Source organism: Ambystoma mexicanum, chromosome 2p (genome assembly GCF_040938575.1).
Source record: "Ambystoma mexicanum isolate Mex_15411 chromosome 2p, UKY_AmexF1_1, whole genome shotgun sequence".
Classification (NCBI taxonomy): Eukaryota; Metazoa; Chordata; class Amphibia; order Caudata; family Ambystomatidae; genus Ambystoma; species Ambystoma mexicanum.
Window position 1 is genome coordinate 29514006 of NC_090923.1, and position 20781 is coordinate 29534786.

The 20781-nt window shown below is 44.7% G+C and overlaps 1 protein-coding gene and 1 pseudogene across 1 annotated transcript in view; both read right to left on the reverse strand.

Annotated features, from left to right (window-relative positions):
• The window catches only part of LOC138566161 (amine sulfotransferase-like), a 974685-nt gene extending 963565 nt beyond the window's left edge, over positions 1-11120 (reverse strand). Inside the window, exon 1 of the mRNA XM_069643191.1 lies at positions 11042-11120. The gene's annotated coding sequence lies outside the window, so the exon portion shown is untranslated. The remainder of the gene's footprint in view (positions 1-11041) is intronic.
• LOC138567696 (adiponectin receptor protein 2 pseudogene) overlaps positions 1-20781 on the reverse strand; it is an 86870-nt pseudogene that overhangs the window by 16714 nt on the left and 49375 nt on the right.

Sequence of the window (20781 nt, forward strand, 5' to 3'; positions counted from 1 at the left end):
AAGGGATATGACACTTCCCTGATTGAATTACCTGGGCTCTGCAGGAAATTGAACAAAGCCCTGTCCTGACTCAGGCAAATGTTTTATTATGGGGGCCGTAAAAAGTGGCTTCCTCCTGGAAGGAAAGGGGAGGAGCACTGCCTGTGAGAGCAAGCTGGCTTGGCAGAACTGGAAAAAACAGAAATTCAACCTTGTGCTGGGGGGAAACCACACCCATGTAGCCAGAATATGGTTTTAGAAAAAGATGAATAACTCATAGTACGGACTTGTCATAATTATTTAAATGATACCATAATTCTTGTGATTTTTCTGCCCACATTTTAAGAGGTTTTTAGAACCGGTGGCATGATCTGGGGGCAAACTAGCAGTTAAGAGGGTATTACTTAAAATGTATGCATGTGAAAAGTCTGAAACTTCATCAATTAATGCCTGCATGCCTTGCACACATTTGGGTAAATTTGAGTAAGAATCTGATATTGGTAACCTGACCAAAAAGTGAAATATGTTGCCATTTCTGAACGCAAGCTCCCAGGAAGAGCAGATTTGGACAGGGTATACCTCCTGTGATATGTGATGGGTGCATGTAATTTTAAACAAATGTGTACCTGTGCAAATATGTTAAGAAAGGAAGAAGGCAATGTGCACGGAATCTCACAGTGTACAACTTTGAATCTAAATATGTGCATACAAAACCCAAGACTTGTGTATACTAAAACCCAGGAGAAACAATAATACCTATATATGAAAAGGAATGTGGGGTAAGCACTTAGAACCTCCTTATGACTGAAAGGAAAGTCGGCAAACTCCTTACCCACTATGCTATTACAGATACTGACAGCGCTAAACCCACGTAGAGGGCAAGCAAGGACAGGATCTGTGAGCTGACACTCTGGATGATACAGAATAAGGAACTTAGAAACTGTACTCACGAGGACCGGAAAGACCACTTGAATGTCAGTAAACTCACGAACCCAGTTGATCAAACAGGAACCCTGAAGGCTATAACAGCAATGGGTGGAGGAAACTAAATACATAAGACCCTAGTCAAGGGGCGAGTACAAATAGTGATATAAAATAGTGAGGAAACAAAAGGGCATTTACACTGGGACTAGTTACAATAACACCCACACCTAATAATCCATGGGAAATGAATGCAGAAGTGAGATGGAAAACATGGCATGGATCCCAATAGAAAGTAAGGATCAGGAGCAGGGAAAATGATATCACAAAAGGAAACCTTGAGGCAGGAAGCTGAATCTATAAAGGGAAAGACTAAAGCATCAGGTTTTTCAGTAGCAAAGGACAGCAACAATGAAACAGAAAACACAGGCGAATTGGGCAGCATTAAAGGGTAAAGCACAGAGACAGGCTGCCTGCAGACAGAGGAAGACAGAAAGGGAAATCCAGTGAGCAGAAATCAATTAAGCACAAGAATCCGAAATCCAGGGCAGAGGAACAAGAAACAGGAACTGGGCACTAGGCACAAAAACTAGGCACAAGGAACAAGGGACCAGTCACAACAGGAACATAGCAACAATGACCAGCGCTGGACTGAAGCAAACTGAAGCTTTTAAAGCTGCTTAACGAGCACACCCCTCAGGCGTGCCGCCTGCTGCACCTGCAGCCACAGGTGTTGCCTATCCTCCACCCAGCCTTGTCCTGCAAGGGAGGAGGTGAAGCAGTGAGCCAGGCATTCTGGGAAGCATAGTCATTTGATTAAAGTAGCAGTAGCATGCTGGCTGCCAAAAAACTGGAATGGATCCGGAAGGGAAGTAATTTGGGAAATAAGGTTTTAGCGCTCCCAATTCATCAGGACACTGTAGTATAAGGTTCGGAGGAAATGTCCAGTAGGGAATAAACCCCAAAACATGCCCCCAAGTGGCGGGAACGGGAGCGAAGGGAGCGAGCCGTGAGAAAATATGTCTTTTGGGTCAAAATATAGATTGTGTGTAATTTGACAGGGGTGGGTTCTCTGTACCAGAAACAGACCTCATCATGATGACACTTCATTTCACTCCCCCAATCAAGGGGAAGAGAATGAAGTGGCCAATGACAAGTGGAGAGGGGTAGAGCCTAGTGATGCTGCACGCACACCCATTTTCAAAACACATAAAAGCAGACAGACAGGACAGATAGGGACATTCAATTCCATTTGCTGCAACGCGCTCTGCCGGACCACACAACATCCAGAAGATACTAGATTCAACACTTAGACTTTAAAACTCCAAAGAACTTGATTCAGAACTCAAAGCAAGGGCCTAAACCCACAAACTGAGAACTCTTCTCAGTGGGCCTCAGCATCCAGCAAACCTAACAGCGTGCAGATCAGCGCTGGGTCCAGAGAAAGCAGAGCAGTATCCAAAACCAGAGGCAGAGCAGAGCTGACCCAGACCACTGTTAGCAGAACCAGAGAGCTGACCCAGATCACTGTGAAGTGCCGAGACCAGACCAGAGTCCAGTCTAAAACCTGACCAGATCCGTGGCGAGGCCCATTTATTTCAAAAATATATTGTGAGTACCTAGCCGAACTGTGTAGAACCAATCTCTTAGTTAAAATAATATAATTCAATCTATTTTAATCTAACCAGAACTGTCTCCTAGAAGTTGTACCTTGTCATTTTGCAAAACTGTCACTTGTCACTTTGAATTTTAACATTCCAAATCCGAAAAACTACCTTTATTTAATCGCTCATATCTCCGTGACCGTTTGTCTTAGAGACTTGCAGTAACTTTCCTCTGAAAGCTTAGAATCCTGGCTTTTCAACGAACCTAGAACCGCATTCTGATTCCCTATAGTTTTGCCGCAATCGCGAAAAACGCACTCGCGAATTTACCGCGATTTGCAAATTTCTCCACGTGTGAAAATAGCATTTTTTTTTGCTTTCCTTGCTAAAGATTCGTTTGCCTCTTAAGAACCATCCCTGAATCATTGCCAGAGTGAGCCTGGACTAATATTAACTTGATACCACTCACCCTAAACCTCAAGAGGGAATTACAAGCATTTTAGCATATTTTTCACTTCATTGCCAGCACATATAAAATCATTTTGGGCCTGTGTTTCCAACTTCTGTAGTCTAAGCTTGCTGGGGTGAACTGAATTACATTTGATTGCATTTCTGAGAACTGTGTGCTTTCCTTCCATTTCCTTGCATTGCATAAAGGGGGGAGGGGATTGCCAGAGAAAAGTGATTACATTGTTTTGTTGAAATCATATTGAGTATTTTCTGTATTGCATTTTCATTCAACATTACGTCCATCTGAACTTATATAAAGCATTCTCTACCACCTTATTCTTCTGTTCCTATTCACAAGTGTGCTAGTGCCAGACTATCCATTATTGATTACTGCTCAGATTAAGTGTGATATTCAATTATTAATTTATTATAAAGTGTGATATATATATATATTGTTTAAATTCTCAAATAAACCTTTTAACTTGCAAAACAGAACTACTTCTTGGCTCAGTGGGGTCAGGGGGATTCCAAGAGAGGGGTGTTATATAGGGGTAGTCATCCAGAACGCATGAACTGGACATAAAGATATATCAATAAGGGTTTCCATTCAGTATCCCAGACTAGGCATTGACTTAGCTGTAGTGTTGAATTGAATCCTCTTACACTCAGAAGTCCGAAACACGATGGCGTATTCTGTCTGCCCTTCGTTTGGAGAAGATGATGTTATAATTAAAGAATACATTTAATTTTGTAGAATCTGAACATTCAATTCTTTTATGTATCATATAAACATACAGTAACATTAGTAGCAGTGGAGCCCCCAATGCTGAGGCTGTCCCCGGGAAGTTCTATTTGAGGTTATTTATTTAAATGGTGCATTTTTGGCTATTGGCAAGTATCACTTTTTTGGTTTAAATTCAGGTGGTGCCTACTCAGCAGCATGTGCAGCAGCCATCATAGGCACCATTACCAGGGGGGGGGGTTAAGGGTGCCCTGCCCCCGGCCCCCAAAATAAAGGGGTCAATTCAAAAGTGACTTTGCACCGCTGACACAAACTCTGTTTCATGGAACTGTGCAAAGTGTATTTTTGCAGTGCAATGTCAGTAGATAGTCATGTTTGCAGTTAATACCCCTCTACTAAAAGACAGTCAGCTCCTGCTGGTGAAATTTAATCATTTGCAATGTGAGTGCCCCTCAGGAGCCACCCACTCCTCCAGGACCAAAATCTGTCTCTGGCACTGGCATAATAACGTTGCCTGCTGCGCACAATGGGCCACCCCGCGTTGTGTCTTCGCTGGGTGAAAGATGTACGTTGTTTAAAAAAGAATACTTACATCTTCCACCTACTGCAGCGTGTGGCATGAACTGGTGGCAGCTCGACCACCATGCGCATTGCACATGCATGATGGCCCAGGATGGCCTAGTCGTCTGTGAAGTGGTGGGTGCTTTCCCACTCACAGGCTGGCCCCCTCATGTTGTTCCACTGACAGACATTAATCTGGCCTGGCCATAGCAAGGTCACATGATCAGATTGTCCATATCTCCTCATGTCCCTTTGAGCCTGCTGCTGAGGTCTATGTTTGACTTATGGTGACTTATGGTTTCTTTCTTTGCCTCGTCTGCTGCATCTTACTGTTACTGTATGCAACATACTCTAGGCTACTCGTTTGGCACACCTGGCACTAGCCTGCCCTAGGTAAAATTCATATAAATGTTCCTGCGTTGGGCAGGGTAATTCAGCATTGTCTGCTGCCATGCAGGTGCGAGCTGCAGGCCCACGCACTAAGTGTTCCCATCACCACGGGGAGATAGCTCAGGGGCAACGCGCTTGCCTTGGAAGCAAGACGACATGGAGCAACAGAGGTTCGATCCCCGGGTCCATGCTTCGAAACCTCTGGGTATTAAGCACGTTATAAATAACCCATCATATCATATCACAGTGCCACAAGAGTGGCAATGTCAGTCACTAGAGTGAGGCACAAGAGAGCAGAGCCACCTACAGCTCCAACACAGCCAACATCCATTCCTCCTCAAGTTGAAAGAAACATTTTCCAAATTCCAATCCCTAAAAAGCACTGTCTGAGCCGAGCAACCCGCCCACTGGGTAAGTATTCAGGGAGACAATGGGACAAATGTTTTGGGGTATGTAATGTAATATATGTAATGTAACCATATTTATAGAGCGCTATCTATGGCCTAAAGGCATCTAGGTGCTAAAAAGAGAGAAACGGGACAAAAGAAATAATTGTGAGCAGGACAGAGGGAAGAACCACAAAATAAGGGAGTCTTCAAAGCTTCACAGAACCTAAGATGGTCTCCAGTTTCTGCATTCAGGGCGCAAGGCAAGAAAAAGCTCCTCCCCCTGCATTGCTTCTCTTAAACCCGTGCACTACCAACAGCGTCTGTGAAGCAGAATAGAGAGTTCTGGCTGGAGTGTATAGAGTCTGTCTTTTTTAAAATACGAAGCTCCCCCAGAATGGACTCCCGACCAGTGGACAATGCAGAGCACCTTAAATTTCATGCGGCTGCTGACCAGGAGGCAGTGGAGCTGTGAGAGAGATCCTGAATAATGGGCTAAACGGGTGGCACTAAGGGCTAGCCATGCCGCAGTGTTTAGGAGTAGTTGAAGCCTCTGGATGAGGAAGGCGGCCCGTCCCAAATAGATTCCATTATAATAATCCAGGGAACCCAAGATGGATGCCACTATCACGCAGGGTCGAGACTACGGGGTAAGAAAGAGCAGAGGCTTTTTTAGGATTTTCAATTGAAAAAAACCTATGTTACATAAAAAAGAAATCTGCAGTTCTCAAGAGCCAGAGGGAAGAAGTTTTACCCCATGCTCTTTTCTGATTTACTAAGTGCCGGGCATGGTCCCAGTGATTTCTATCAAGAATACGTGGTGAAGGCAATCTCAGTTCCGGTGGCCCCTCCCATCATGATATCAGTTTTATTTCCATTGAGTTTAAAGCAATTTTTGGCCATCCATTCCCCTATTGCTGACAAGCAATTTCTAAGCTTGGGGAGAGGGCGATACCGGGCAGTCCAATCGGCAAAGCAGCTGGGTGCCATTGGCATTTATGTAAAAACACTCCTTGTGCTTGTAGATCAGACCTGCCAGTACCCGGAGATAAAGATTAAAAAGAAATAGGGAAAGGGAAGACCATGTTCTTCTCTGCAATATGATTTTTTATTGTTTTTCACTTTTCATGTGCTTCTCCCATGGTCTCCCTACCCCCATGTCTCATGCACTGCCCACAGCCATACTAAGAGCTGAGCCCAGAAAGCGAGACTCTTAGGATAAAGTGCTGCCCTTATTAGGCCCTAACCGCTACGCCAGATTAGTCCGGTTACGTTCATTGAGATCAATGCTGATGGATCATAATAATAGATCATGGTAAAATGTGGGCAGAGAGAAGAGAAGAGACAATTCTGGAGAGGACAAAGGGGGTGTAGGGAGGTGCCCTACTGTTGGGGATACAAGGGAGTATATAAGGACATAGAGTGTGCACCTCGCCATTGGTATGAGATCTCTCCAGAAAGAGGACCAAGATTGGATGCTCATTAATGCAGAAAGCCTCATTCTATAGGACTGTTTAGTAATAGGCCAGGAGCTGCATCAGCTTAGCATCCAAACTTACTCCCAGATTTCACACCTTTAAAAAGCGAGGCCAAGGAATGAATGATCAGGTAAATTCACCAACCTCAATGCAAGATCTCCTGAAAGAGACCAAGAAGCACACACTGGGTCAATCCTGGTCTAAAACCTTTTAAATGTTGTGGAGTTGAATTAGGCATGCTGTACAATTCCAATAATTGCATCAATTCTTAATTAAATGTGGTGCTGATATGGATGTCAATCCCTTTGCCAATTTTCTAAGCCCTGTGATCCTCGGAACAGCTCTAAATCCATCAAGTCTCAGAGATATCAGGTTCTGTTTCTTTGTTAAATCCTTTGCCCTTTCCAGTCCTATTGCACCTATACACTGTATGCAGTGAATTACTTTGAATGACTCCTCTGATCCACTGACCTCCTCCTGCTCTGAAGGTGAGTGGCTCTGTGTCACTGGGATAAGCACTTCAGCCCATCCTGTCTTGAAGGAGGGGCCTTTGTATCCCTGTGACAGTCCTCTGGGTCATCCAGCCTGACAGATGTGAAGCTCTGTGTCTATGTGCTAATTCTAGAGGTCGACACTGTTTGACTGCTTCTCTGCCCTCAGGTGAAAACTCTTATTATGTAGCACTTCCGGCTGCCGAGCCTCTAAGCCCTGTAATACTAGACGATATCAGTCATTGTAATGGTTTTCAATGGCCCTTAGCTCATATATCTCACACTGGAGAAGGGCTGAGTTGGCCTTGCCACGCTTTGGCCCTGTGCCCTCTAGACTAAAGATACAAATGGCTGAGATGAATGCTTAACTCGCCAAGCGATCTTATATTCTTAATGGCCAGAAAACATCCTTTCTGCATGTGACTGCTTTTTTCTTAGTGAATCCTCACACGCCCATCCTTCCCGACGGCAACGTTCCCAGTCTCTGAAGAGAATGCCCAGTCCCATTCTATCAGCAGATGGCATATTCTCCTTCCCTTCACAGGGCCCATCCTTTCCGTCGGCAATGTTCCCCGTCTCTGGAGGGAATGCCCAGTCCCATTCTATCTGCAGATGGCATATTCTCCTTCCCTTCACAGGCCCATCCTTTCCGTCGGCAACGTTCCCAGTCTCTGGAGGGAATGCCCAGTCCCATTCTATCTGCAGATGGCATATTCTCCTTCCCTCCACAGGCCCATCCTTCCCGTCGGCAACGTTCCCAGTCTCTGGAGAGAATGCCCAGTCCCATTCTATCTGCAGATGGCATATTCTCCTTCCCTTCACACGCCCATCCTTCCCGTCGGCAACGTTCCCAGTCTCTGGAGGGAATGCCCAGTACCATTCTATCTGCAGGTGGCATAGTCTCCTTCCCTTCACAGGCCCATCCTTTCCGTCGGCAACGTTCCCCGTCTCTGGAGGGAATGCCCAGTCCCATTCTATCTGCAGATGGCATATTCTCCTTCCCTTCACAGGCCCATCCTTTCCGTCGGCAACGTTCCCCGTCTCTGGAGGGAATGCCCAGTCCCATTCTATCTGCAGATGGCATATTCTCCTTCCCTTCACAGGCCCATCCTTTCCGTCGGCAACGTTCCGAGTCTCTGGAGGGAATGCCCAGTCCCATTCTATCTGCAGATGGCATATTCTCCTTCCCTTCACAGGCCCATCCTTCCCGTCGGCAATGTTACCAGTCTCTGGAGAGAATGCCCAGTCCCATTCTATCTGCAGATGGCATATTCTCCTTCCCTTCACACGCCCATCCTTCCCGTTGGCAACGTTCCCAGTCTCTGGAGGGAATGCCCAGTACCATTCTATCTGCAGGTGGCATAGTCTCCTTCCCTTCACAGGCCCATCCTTTCCGTCGGCAACGTTCCTCGTCTCTGGAGGGAATGCCCAGTCCCATTCTATCTGCAGATGGTATATTCTCCTTCCCTTCACACTCCCATCCTTCCCGTCGGCAACGTTCCTCGTCTCTGGAGGGAATGCCCAGTCCCATTCTATCTGCAGATGGCATATTCTCCTTCCCTTCACAGGCCCATCCTTTCCGTCAGCAACGTTCCTCGTCTCTGGAGGGAATGCCCAGTCCCATTCTATCTGCAGATGGCATATTCTCCTTCCCTTCACAGGCCCATCCTTTCCGTCAGCAACGTTCCTCGTCTCAGGAGGGAATGCCCAGTCCCATTCTATCTGCAGATGGTATATTCTCCTTCCCTTCACACTCCCATCCTATGAACCCATAGAACCCACCTTTGCTACATTTCAGCAGTTTTATATCCCTAGGTAACTGGTCAGAACATGTGCTTACTACAGGTGACATGTTATATGTCGTAAACACAGACCTAGTTGTTCTCTGAGTGACAGATGTTCTATCCCTGGGTGAGTGAATCCAAGAAACCATTCTTCCAAGAGGTAAAATAATGTTTTTCCTGTCTTAATCTCATGAATCCCTTCTGAAATATGCTGTTTTTTTTAAAGTTAATTTGTGTTGCACTTGTGGATCATTAATTCCGGCCCATCCAGCAGTGACAGCACTTGATGCTAGCCTACGCTACCCATGTATAAACTAGGAGTACTTTGCAGAGGAACGTGGCCTATCTCTGACTGTGTTGTTGTGGGAGAGCACCTTGAGTAATTAAGCCACTCCGTTAGTTCCTAACAGGTTCTTGATCACTGTCTCATTTTCTAAATTGCCACAACCATCCTTCCTTCAGGTGAACAATTTCTCTCTCTCTGGACAGTCCCCAAAACCCATCCCTCCCACAAGTAACTAGACGATCGTTCTGGGGCTAGTCCCCAGAAACGATCCTTCCTATGGGTGATCTGGCTCACCACCTCTTTGGTAATAATCAGAACCCACTCTTCCAACATAACAATAACTTGTGTTTGTTTAGCTGTTACTTGAATGTCAGGTTCTCTCCTCCTGCCAATTAGTTCTACAGGAAGCATCTTTTATCCCCCGACCCCATCCCTCCTATAGTTGACAGATCCATTGTCCATGTGTAAATCCCAGAACCCCTACATCATCCAAGAGAAATATTGTTTGTGTCCCTGAGCAGCACTGATTCCACTCCCTACAGGGGCCAGATTCTCAATCCTCCATGAATCAATTGAGCCATCCATTCTTCAGGGAATAAGACAAGCTTTCTTCCTGGTACATTGCAATTTCACGGATCCCATTATTTCAATGAGTAAATGCGTGTTACTCATCTTTCCTATGAGTGAGACAGTGTTTTGTCCTGGTGTCAATGCCCAGAATCCACCCGCCCCCATGCATGAAAAGTAGTTTGTCCATGAGCAAATCTCCAGACACCATCTCCTACAAGTGATGATTTGCTATCCAGATGCAAACTGCTAGAGTGCATCAAACTTTGGGGTGACAGCCTATGGGGATTGAGCAATCCTCGTAGCTTATGCTTTCCACAGGTTATCACAAAACCCCATCCTCAAAAGTGAAAGGCAGCCCTCACTGAATCCACCCTTCCTACAGGTCACTGGCCTTTCGTTACTTCCTGCAGGGTGCACTATATTGTCACTGAAGAGAGCTTTTTTACTTTGCAACAGAGATCACAGAGTAATGTCGCAAAAGAGTGCTGCAAGGGCAGAGTCATAAAATGTACATCTGGTAATATTTGCCCCTTCCCCTCCAAAATGTCAACACTGGGCTTCTCTGGCAGCCATACATGCTAAAAGCCTATTACCACTGTTCAGTCCAACTTCATTCAGGTACAGTGGGACTAGGAGAGAATTAGAAGAGCAGTGCATGCCCCCTGTCCCACAAAGAAGGTTTGCAGCAGCAGTAAATGCTTCCTCCCCGCACGCAAGCACACATTACAGGCAGGAACAGTCCAAACATCCTTCACACAGAGCAGGCGCCTTAAGGAAATCAGCGACATAGGCTTGCCTGCACACAAAGGACCTTCCTCTTTTCTTCTGCCATCGCTCCCCCTCTCCCCTGCTGATCTGTTCTCTCTTGGCACTGTGCACCTGGCCACCCTCTGTCCTTCGCGCCCAGGTACCTGCTCACCCTGCCACCCTCCTGCACTGCCTCTGGGCCACCCCTTGCCCTGGGGTCTGTATCTGTTACCATACAGCCCCCCCCTTTTTCTTCCTGCACTTATCAGACTGCCTGCTGCCTTAAACCTAGCACTTGCAAATTGCTGGCTGCACTACCACTGTTTGTTGCCTTTATTATTTATTTATTGTTATTTATCTGTTTCTCCTCTGCTTCGCACTTTCCACTTCTCCCTCCTTCCATGCACTTTTCCCCTCCCCCTCTCCCATGCACTTGCGCGTTCTCAATGTCACTGGGCCTAGTAAGATCGCTGTTTTGTTCTCCCCTGTTCCCCTCCCTTGCCTTGTCGCGCCCTGAAACACTGGTGTACAAGCGCGATAGAAATAAAATGTCAATCAAACAAACATAACCAATACAGTAGACACAAGAGGTGTACATGCTTCCCTCATACACAGAACAGGTAGAGCATGGGACACAGCTGTGCATACTCACTTCCTCAAGGGCAGCCACAGAACAGGCAGGAGTGTTCAAGTTTACCTTGCACAGAGAGCAGGTACACACTATGCTCACCATAGAAGGCTCCACGCGCTGAATGATTCCCCACCTGACCAGAGAGCCAAGTAGCATTTCTAATTAATTATTTACCTGAGGGTGAAAGCACTCCTAGTTTTGCAATCGAGCATATTATGCCAGGGTGAATCAGGGTGAATCACAGGTTCCTGATTCTTGCAACAGATTCTTGCACAATCACTGGGATCTCAGCCCATGGTCCTGGTGAAGAAAACTATGAGAGATAAAATCATGTGTCCAAAGGATGGCGGTGATTATTAATATAAATGCGTGCACACTGGTGAGGCTAACCCAAAACTTCACAGATTGTTTTTGGTTCCATGTGAGGTTACCAAAATGAATTTTAACTAATGAAATTTTACCGGAAAAAAAAGATAACTTATCCCCCACCTCCTATATATTTATTTTTCGTAATTTTTTTCGGTAACATTTCATTCATTATTTTAATTTCGGTATCATCAGTGGTACCGACCCCACACCCCCACAATTCAGCGGTCTCATTGTAACACAACATTATTTTAAGTGTTAACATTACTTCCACTAAATATCAAAGGTTTTTTTTAACTTTATTGTGCATTCAGTTAACAAATCCTTAAGCACATTAAAAAATGTATAAGATAGGAATTAATAAGCTATACTGATGCAAAGTCGTTGTTTAGCAATACATATCAAGAGTTATACATTTCATATAAACACCAGACAATACAATTTGCAGATTCAAGTTGTTTTAAAACATTTCTTTAAAACATCAGTTAAAAATGAATATGTTCATTACTGCCCCATTGTATCTGATTGCATTGATATGTGAGCGCAATTTACTTTCTTACTGCCCCCATGTATCCTATTGCATTGATGTTTGAGCATAACCTACATTCTTACTGCCCCCATGTATCCTATTGCATTGATATTTGAGGGTAATTTACACTCATACTGTTTCCATTGTATCCTATTGCATTGATATGTGAGGGTAATTTACACTCATACTGTTTCCATTGTATCCTATTGCATTGATATGTGAGGGTAATTTACACTCATACTGTTTCCATTGTATCCTATTGCAGCCTACCATTATATTCCTTACCCCTTAACTGCTTGACAGTATAATCTGACAAAGTGCTCCATCCTAGTTCATCCAACACTAGAATCTCCTGCCTCGGCTCTAGCGTAACATCACGGATTATAACCTGCTCTACTAGCTAGAATCTTAGTCATGTACCTACCAGCTACTCTAATGACCTCAAGCATACTATACAGGCTTACCTCACTGGCACCACTCCCAATGGCAGCCAATGCCTTAGTCACCACTACTAATGGCAATTGCAATGACTTCCAGCCAGACGCCCTAACCTCCTATACAGTCCTCAGATCACATAGCTTCACCTTATCCATGGCCCTAAGACTGCCGTTATCAGACAGCATTAAGCCTACAACATGTTTAACCCTCTTATACCCAAAAACAACCAAACTCAATAGCGCGAACATAACAACGCCAAACAATATCCAGTTACCCCCACCATCCCAATGGATTAAGCTCTATGCCACTAGACTTACGCCCAACCAACCGTGCCCCACTAAAATAAGGAACCCTAGACTGGGCCCCAGATTCACCACAGTCAACCCTGTACCCACCAGAAGCACTAACAAAGCCAATACCAAAGCTTCACCAACTAGTCTGAAAGAAGCCCATTTAACCAACAAGAAAGCCATCAAGTTCGCTGTCCTACGTAAAAATACCCTGGCGACTAAAAAAGACGCTGATGGCCTAACCTCACTTATCAAGGGAGGGCTCATTAATGCCAGATTTTTAACAGCACACGCTTTAGATAGTAACGTCCTCATAACCAAAAATGACCTTGACGTCCTAGCTATAACGGAAACCTGGCTACACGCTGCATCAGGCCCATTACTCTCACTTGCGATCCCAGAGGAATACAACAGCATTAGGCAAGATAGAGCTTCATCTCAAGGCGGTGGCGTCACCTTTATTGCAAAAACCTTCATTAAGCCTTAGACCCATCCCTAGCCAAACGTCCCCTTCTGGAGAACTCTTATCGATCAAGATACCTACATCACCTTCACGCACCATAACTATGCACCTTATGTATAGACCACCAGGACCACTATCCTCCTTTGAGGAAGACATGACTTACTTACTTCTCACAGAAAACTCTAAATCGTTGTCACAAGTCTTGTTTCTAGGAGACCTAATTTAGGACTTCATGACCCCAAAGACGGTAATGTATTAGTAATCACCAACAGTATCTCAGACCTTGGCTTCAAACAACGTATCTCCCAGCGTACCCATAACAAAGGGAGAGTACTAGACTTGATCACAGAAATCAACTGTGATACTAACATATTCTCCAACTCCCTGTGTGTCTGGTCCGACTATCACATTATACTATTTACTATACAGGACTGTAATCACCCTAACCATGACATACCCCTGACACCCTCCAGACTCTCTAGAAATATGCGCAAAATAACAGCACACAAATTACTCCCGCTATTACAACCCATCATCAACCCCAACACCCTCAACAATAACCCAAATTTCCTAGTTCACCTTTCCTTCCCATCATCTATCTTCCTATCTACCTGTGGTGTTCCACAGGGGTCTAACCTCTCGCCCTGGCTTTTCAACCAATACCTGGTAACTCTCGCCCACTGCATTGCCATTTTCTGCTCAAATTTCCAGTGTTACGGTGATGACACTCAATTGATTTTTAGGCTGCCCTCTGCCATCTCCTCTCCCTCTCTCATCTCTGATTGCCTAACTGCCATTCAAGATTGGTGTGCCGCCATTGATCTTTGTCTGAATGCCAGCAAGACGGAGATCCTCCTCATCGGCATACCTTCACCATCCTTTCCCCTCACTCTCTGGCCAGCCTCCCTTGGCCCTCCTCCTACCCCCACCTGCAAGGCTAAGAACCTCAGGGTCATCTTTGACTCAACACTTTCCTTCTCTGCCCACATCTTTGATGTCTCTAAAAAGTCAAACTTCCTACTGCACCTCCTTAGAGATACTCTGCCTTTCCTCTCCTTCCCCCATAAACTCACTGTCTCCCAAGCTCTGGTTCTCTCTAGGTTGGACTATTGTAAGAGCCTCTTTCTAAATCTACCTGCCTCTACTCTCCGTCCTCTGCAACTAACCCAGAACAGGACTGCAAGACTTGTCCTTGGTCTCAAGCCCTGGTAATGTAGCTCTCCAGCTCTGAAATCTCGTCATTTGCTCCCAGTGGAAGCAAGGATTACATTCAAAACCCTCTGGATTGTCCACAAGGCTTTCTGGGGCCTGGGTCCAAAATACCTTCAGCTATCCCTCCGCAAATAAATTTCCTCTCGAGCTCTTAGCGCCTCTACTTCTAACTCCCCCAGGGTCAGTCGTTTTTTCAAAGAAACAAGCTGGGAGTAGATCTCTGTCTTCGGCTGGGGCCTCCCTCTGGAACAGCCTCCCTGCCACTCTAAAACCTGAGGAGAACCATCTCCAGTTCTGGAAGCACCTCAAGACCTTCCTCTTTTCTTCTGCCTTTGCTCCCCCTCTCCCCTGCTGATCTGTTCTGTCTTGGCACAGTGCACCTGGCCATCCTTTGTCCACCGGGCCCTGGTACCTACTCACCCTTGCGCACTGCCTCCGGGGAAACCCCTTGCACTGCGGTATGTATCTGTGCCCATACATTCCCCCCACTTTTCTTCCTACACTTATCAGACCTACCCTGTCTGCTGCCTTAAACCCAGTACTTGCCACTTGCTGGCTGTACTACCACTGTTTGTTGCCTTTATTTATTTATTTATTTATTAATATTTATCTGTTTCCCCTTTGCTCCGCAATTTCCACTTCTCCCACCTTCCATGCACTTTTCCCCTCCCCCTCTCCCATGCACTCGCACTTTCTCAATGTCACTGGGCCTAGTAAAATCGTTTTTTGTTCTCCCCTGTTCCCCTCCCTTGCCTTGTCACTCTCTGAAACACGTGTGTACGAGCGCAATGTAAATAAAATATCAATATCAATACAACAACACCATAGATAACGCCATTAACAATATTACGCCATGGAAAAGGCAGAAAGCAAAACCTTGTTCGCACCTAAACACTTGGTTCACCCCGCACCTTATAACCTTGCACAAAAACAAAAGAGCAGCTGAAACCCCCTGGAAAAGCCTTCCCTCAACATGTAACAAATACAGTTTCCTAATAGCCTCAACCACCTACAAAACCTGCACTAAAGACTTTGCATGGTGTACTAACCTTCAGAAAGCTCTATCAGACAAAATAGAGCTTTTACAACCTAAAATAGAGACCATAAAAATCAGTCTTGCCCCTAACACACCACAATCTTTGACACAATCACCCTCACCAGACCAACATAGCCTGTTCAAGTTCTCCCCTCTCTCTACTAAGGATGCTGAGGATATAATAAGGAACTTGAAACCATCCAGATGTCAGGGCGACATATGCCCAGCCACGATTATTATAGAGACAGCAAAGGAGCTTGTACTGTTTATCTCCTCACTAATCAATACTTCATTTGAAACTAGCACAGTACCTACCAATCTCAAAGACGCATGGGTCTTGCCATTACTAAAGAAACCCTCCCTTGACCCCAATATCCCCACACACTATAGACCTATTACCACAGTGACGTTCCTCCTGGGAAGCTTACCTAAAGATTCAGCAACATTTGGAAAGTAACAACCTACTGGGCTCCTCCGTCAGTCAGGATTCAGACCTAAACACGGCATGGAAACAGCTCTGATAGATCTAGTAACACAAATATCAACATAAAAGACAGAGGCAACTTAGTCCTCCTTCTGTTATTAGATCTATCAGCTGCCTTTGATCTAGTTGACCATACAATCTTATGCAACCACCTTTCAACCACAGCCCACTTTTCTAACGAAACGACCTCCTGGATCCAGTCTTTCTTGTACAATAGAAACACGAGAGTCACCTGCACCAGTCACATGCAGAGTACCCCAGGGATCATGTGTCACCCCAACGCTCTACAATATTTTCACAAAGCCCCTCTTTGATGACCTAGAACACTTGGGTGTCTCCTACACAAATTAAGCGGATGACACCCAGATCCTTATCCCTATCACCGGTGACTACAACATTGACTCTAAGCACCTAAATAACATATACGTAATCATTCAAGCCTGGATGGCTGAACACAGACTCTGTCTTAATGACCATAACACTGAGCTACTCCTCATATGACCCCAAGCCAGACACAACAGACTTGACAAACAATTCAACACATTTAATATTGACGGTAACAATATAAAGGTATCTAAGGAAGTGAAAACCTTAGGCATCTACATTGACTCTTCACTTTCACTGACAAGACAAATCAATGCGACTACCTCCAACACTGCATACACCTGCAAGTTAATCAATGCCTGCAGACCATTTCTGCCCACAGGTAATTGCATCACGCTAGCTAGGGCATTCGTCTTATCTAAACTAGACTTTTGTAATGCCTTCTACTTAGGAACTGATCAGTACAACCTAAAAAAGTTGCAAATTCTCCAGAATAACACGCTTAGATTGGCAATGAACATCCCTAGATCTCACCATATTTCGGAGCTGAGACGTAGTGTACATTGGCGATCTGTCAACCAAAGTTTCAGGTTCAAATCCTTATCACTCACCTTCAAATGTCTAAATGACCTAGCACCTACGTACCTGAGCGACAAATTCACAAGAAAACGCTTGGACCGTCCCACCAGATCTCCACAATCACACTGCCTCCTGATCCCTAGGTTCAAACTCAAGAAGGCAATGGGCAGTAGCTTCCCGGTCTTATCAGCAAAAATTTGGAATTCGCTGCCTGTAAACCTCAGAGCTCAACCTTCTTATCTCAAGTTTGGGAAAAATGTAAAAGTATGGCTCACCGTGCAGGAGCCTTAACTATCTGCATACCACACATTACTCTCCTTGTACTCACTTTTGTATAATGTATCTCTTACACTGTCCTAATTATTTGTAAATCATCCAGTAAATCTGCTGAAAATGCAAATTCTACTTCTGTAAATATGTATTTCTATGTAACTGTAAGAAATGCGCCCAGATACCTAAGGGTTCGGTGCGCTATACAGATAAAATACAAATACAAATAGTCAACAAAGCATCAATATACATTGGGAATCAGGCCATTTTCTGCTGCTGACATTAGATATTGAATGGTGCATATATTGTCAAGTGTTCCATGAGCCTTCCTGAAGCCTCTCTGATAAGGCTTCAATAATTCCTTTGGCTCGGCCCATGTGCTAAGCTGCTTAAGTAGGACACTTGAGAATATGTTTTGATTTGTAGCAAGCATGGCCAACAGGCGGTAATTCATTGGATCACATCTGTTGCCACTTTTGTGGATGGGTTTCAATATTGATTTTATCCACCTTTCGGGCACCCTGCCACTTGTTTCCGTCTGCTTAAACAAATTAAACAGTACTGTAGCCCAGAATACTGGGTTAACCTTCATGATTACATTTGCAAGCCCATCCGGACCTGGGGCACAAGAGAATTCTAACTTTGTTATGATGTTAATTAGTGTTTCAATGTCAAATTCTTCTCAAAGAGTTTAGAGGTGTATGTGTATTCTTCCCTTGTTTGCTTGGTAGCTTCACCATTATAATACATATTGTGACATCTCTTACCCAGACCCACTCTGATGCCCCTTGTAGTTCAACTACCTCGTTACCTACCAGATCTTCCCTGTATTTGACCCAAAATGTTTGACTGTCATGGCTCCTGAAAGTTTTATAGAGCATTAACCAATTAGCGTTATTTAACGAGTGCTTATGATTTCTCACCCGGTTTTTGTATCTTGTGGATAACAGGGTAAGCTGGAGGGCTTTCCCGTCTGTTGTTAAAGACACTTGCCTACTTAAAAGAGCCCTAAATCTGAGATATTTGATCTTAGCTTCTAAGATTAGTGGATCAAATAGAGCTTTATTTGGCTTGGGAATGTCATTCATTTTTTTATGAGCAATAGAACGGGCCTGTTCTATTACCCGGGACGTCATCACCTCTATAGCCCACGCCTGGCTTTCTAGGCAAATATGTAGAAAGTCTTTGTTTTCCCTAATAACTTAATTAAATAATCACGAGACTTCTTCTGTCCATATTGTATGTTTACCAGAAGCACTCACACCTATTTTAGTGACAAGGCCCAGCTTCTCGAATGAACTAGCAAGCCTAGTGATCCAAGTCAATGTAGCGTGATCACTTTCAGTATTGTGCGCTAGATTTACTGACTCACTGCTTTGATGCATTGCAAGATTGACGTACAAATAATCAAACTTTGACCTATCCTGGCCATTGGACCAGGTATAGGTACAATCAGGTTTACTAACGTTTGTGCTTGATAGACAATTAAGATCATTGGCCATCAGAAAGCTCGTCCATCCCTCAGCACTGGTGTCATCAATCTGTAATGGGCCTGTTTCGCGTAATTCTTTGCCTAAGTTATCCTGTATGGTGAGATGAAGGTGTGTACATTAAAATCCCCCGCCATCAGTACTTTGGCAGTGAGGTGTCTGACAAACCAGAGAGTATGGCCCTGACCAAATCCGGAATATTGTACGACTCTAGCCTGTTAGGTGGATCGTAGATATTAATAGTTAGTATTCGTTCATTGGTCTGGTGGTCAAACAAGAAGGCAGCCAAAACTTGTGGGAGAGTATAATCAACATTAAAGTGCTCTAAAAGGAATCTACTACGGGCACCAATGGCTAGACCACCAGATGGGCGGCCCCTACCTGAGCTCACTGCTTGTCAACAAAGAATGCCCTCTATACTGAAATCTACAGTGAGACATGCTTCCTGCAATAAGAAAACATCAGATTTTGTGATATACTCAAAACCCTTAGGTCGTTTTAAAAAAGTTGCATGGCCACGAGAATTCTCACAAAGCCACGTGAGATCAGAAGCACCACGTGGCTGTCAGATTGAAGTGGTTGGGACTATGTCACAGAGCCATTTATCTGCAGCGGCATTGACATGTGCATTGTTGGTGTTATGGGAAGTTACTGCCGGCAGCGAAGCGCGCTCAGAGTAATGGATGATGTTGTGAGAAAGTAGCTGGGCTATTGCTCTCAATTGGGCATTCAGCAGATACATTCCCTGCTTCCTACAGACAATGAATCTCAAGCCAAATGCCTCCAGTTCGGCAGACAATGCTTTTATCTTTGCAACAATCAATGGAGTGACCACTTCAAGTACCGCCCAGTTAGTCATACTGTAAAACCTTGGAAGCTCAATGCGGGTAATGTTAGTAGCACTAATTACTGACAGATCACCAATTTGTGAAAAAATTTACAGTATAAATTTCCGATTTAGAAACGGACTGAGGTTCGTAGGACGGATCTCCTCGATCTTGACCCATTTTCCGGATGATTGCACAACTTCAGCCATGATGGTGTCTTTGCAGGAACTTTTTGCTACTACCAAATTTTCCCTTAATGGGGCGGGTTCTGAGGATGTGCAAGACGCAAGGAGTGCATTTGTTTTGCTTGTTCTTTGGGCCGTTCAGGAGTCCGCATATCTTGTTGCTGGATACCGTACTGGTGATCTGTTTCCAATATGGGGTCAAGCACGGTAGGCACAATGGCAGAGATTTTTTGATTCATGTTAGCTGTTTGCATCAATTGGCCAATTGAGCCGTGCAGATAAGTCTGTCGAGTTATTCCAGCCCCAATTTGATGTTTCACCAATGTCTTGGGTTTGGACATTTGCCTATCTGGCAGGGCTGTGTCACCTCTTTCATGCGCAACCCCTTCTGGTCTTTGGTTCGATTTTCTCTTCTTTTTCCAAATTTTAGGTCGTTTGGTAATTGGGCTTGCATTGCTAATGTGCAGAATGGATGGACAGGTATTAGCAGTAGCAATTTCTTTTGCTGGGTAAGGAGAGTTCGAGACCTATTCATAGTCAAAGTCAGCTTCCCCTTAGATATTTCCAAGGTTAATCTGCCGATTTCCTTTGTGTGAGCATTGCGGTTAGTTTTACAAGAAAGCCAGATTTGTGCTCCCAATCTCAATGTTTGCATAATGCGTGGCTTGTGAAGGTGGTAAGCTGGTTTGTGTTAAATCTAGTACATTTGCGAGTATATGTTTAAGCTCACTTTGCTCTTTGGCAATGATTGGCAATGATTGCAAATAGGAGCCTGACCGCTTCAAAATTGGAAGGTATTGTGTTCGTCTCTGAAGTCAGTTTAGGATTAACATTCATGTAGGAGGGCCTCAGTGCTGAGGGAAACAGCTCTTCATCACTGTCTGCGTCACTCATAAAAGAGTCTGACATTTGCATGGAGGAGTGCAATTTGGACAAATCTGGTCTGGGGGGGGCGGAAAGGTTGGTGCCCATTAGGTTATCCAGGCCTTCTGTAGGCTGCGTAGTTCCGGAAGCCGGGGGATTTTGTTTCAGGCCAATGCACATTTTCAACAATGAGCTGTTATCTATTTCCGGGGAAGAGTCAGAGGCAGTTGAGTGAGGAAGAGAAGCAGCATTGGTTGATTTATTTTTAGCAAGAATCTGTGGCAGATGAATCTGTGGCAGATGAATCTGTGGCACATGGATCTAGGGCACAGCTTCTAAAAAGGACATTATAGGAGGTTGGGTGTCTGTCGCCTCCACCGCTTTGGGGTTTACTTTAGGACTAC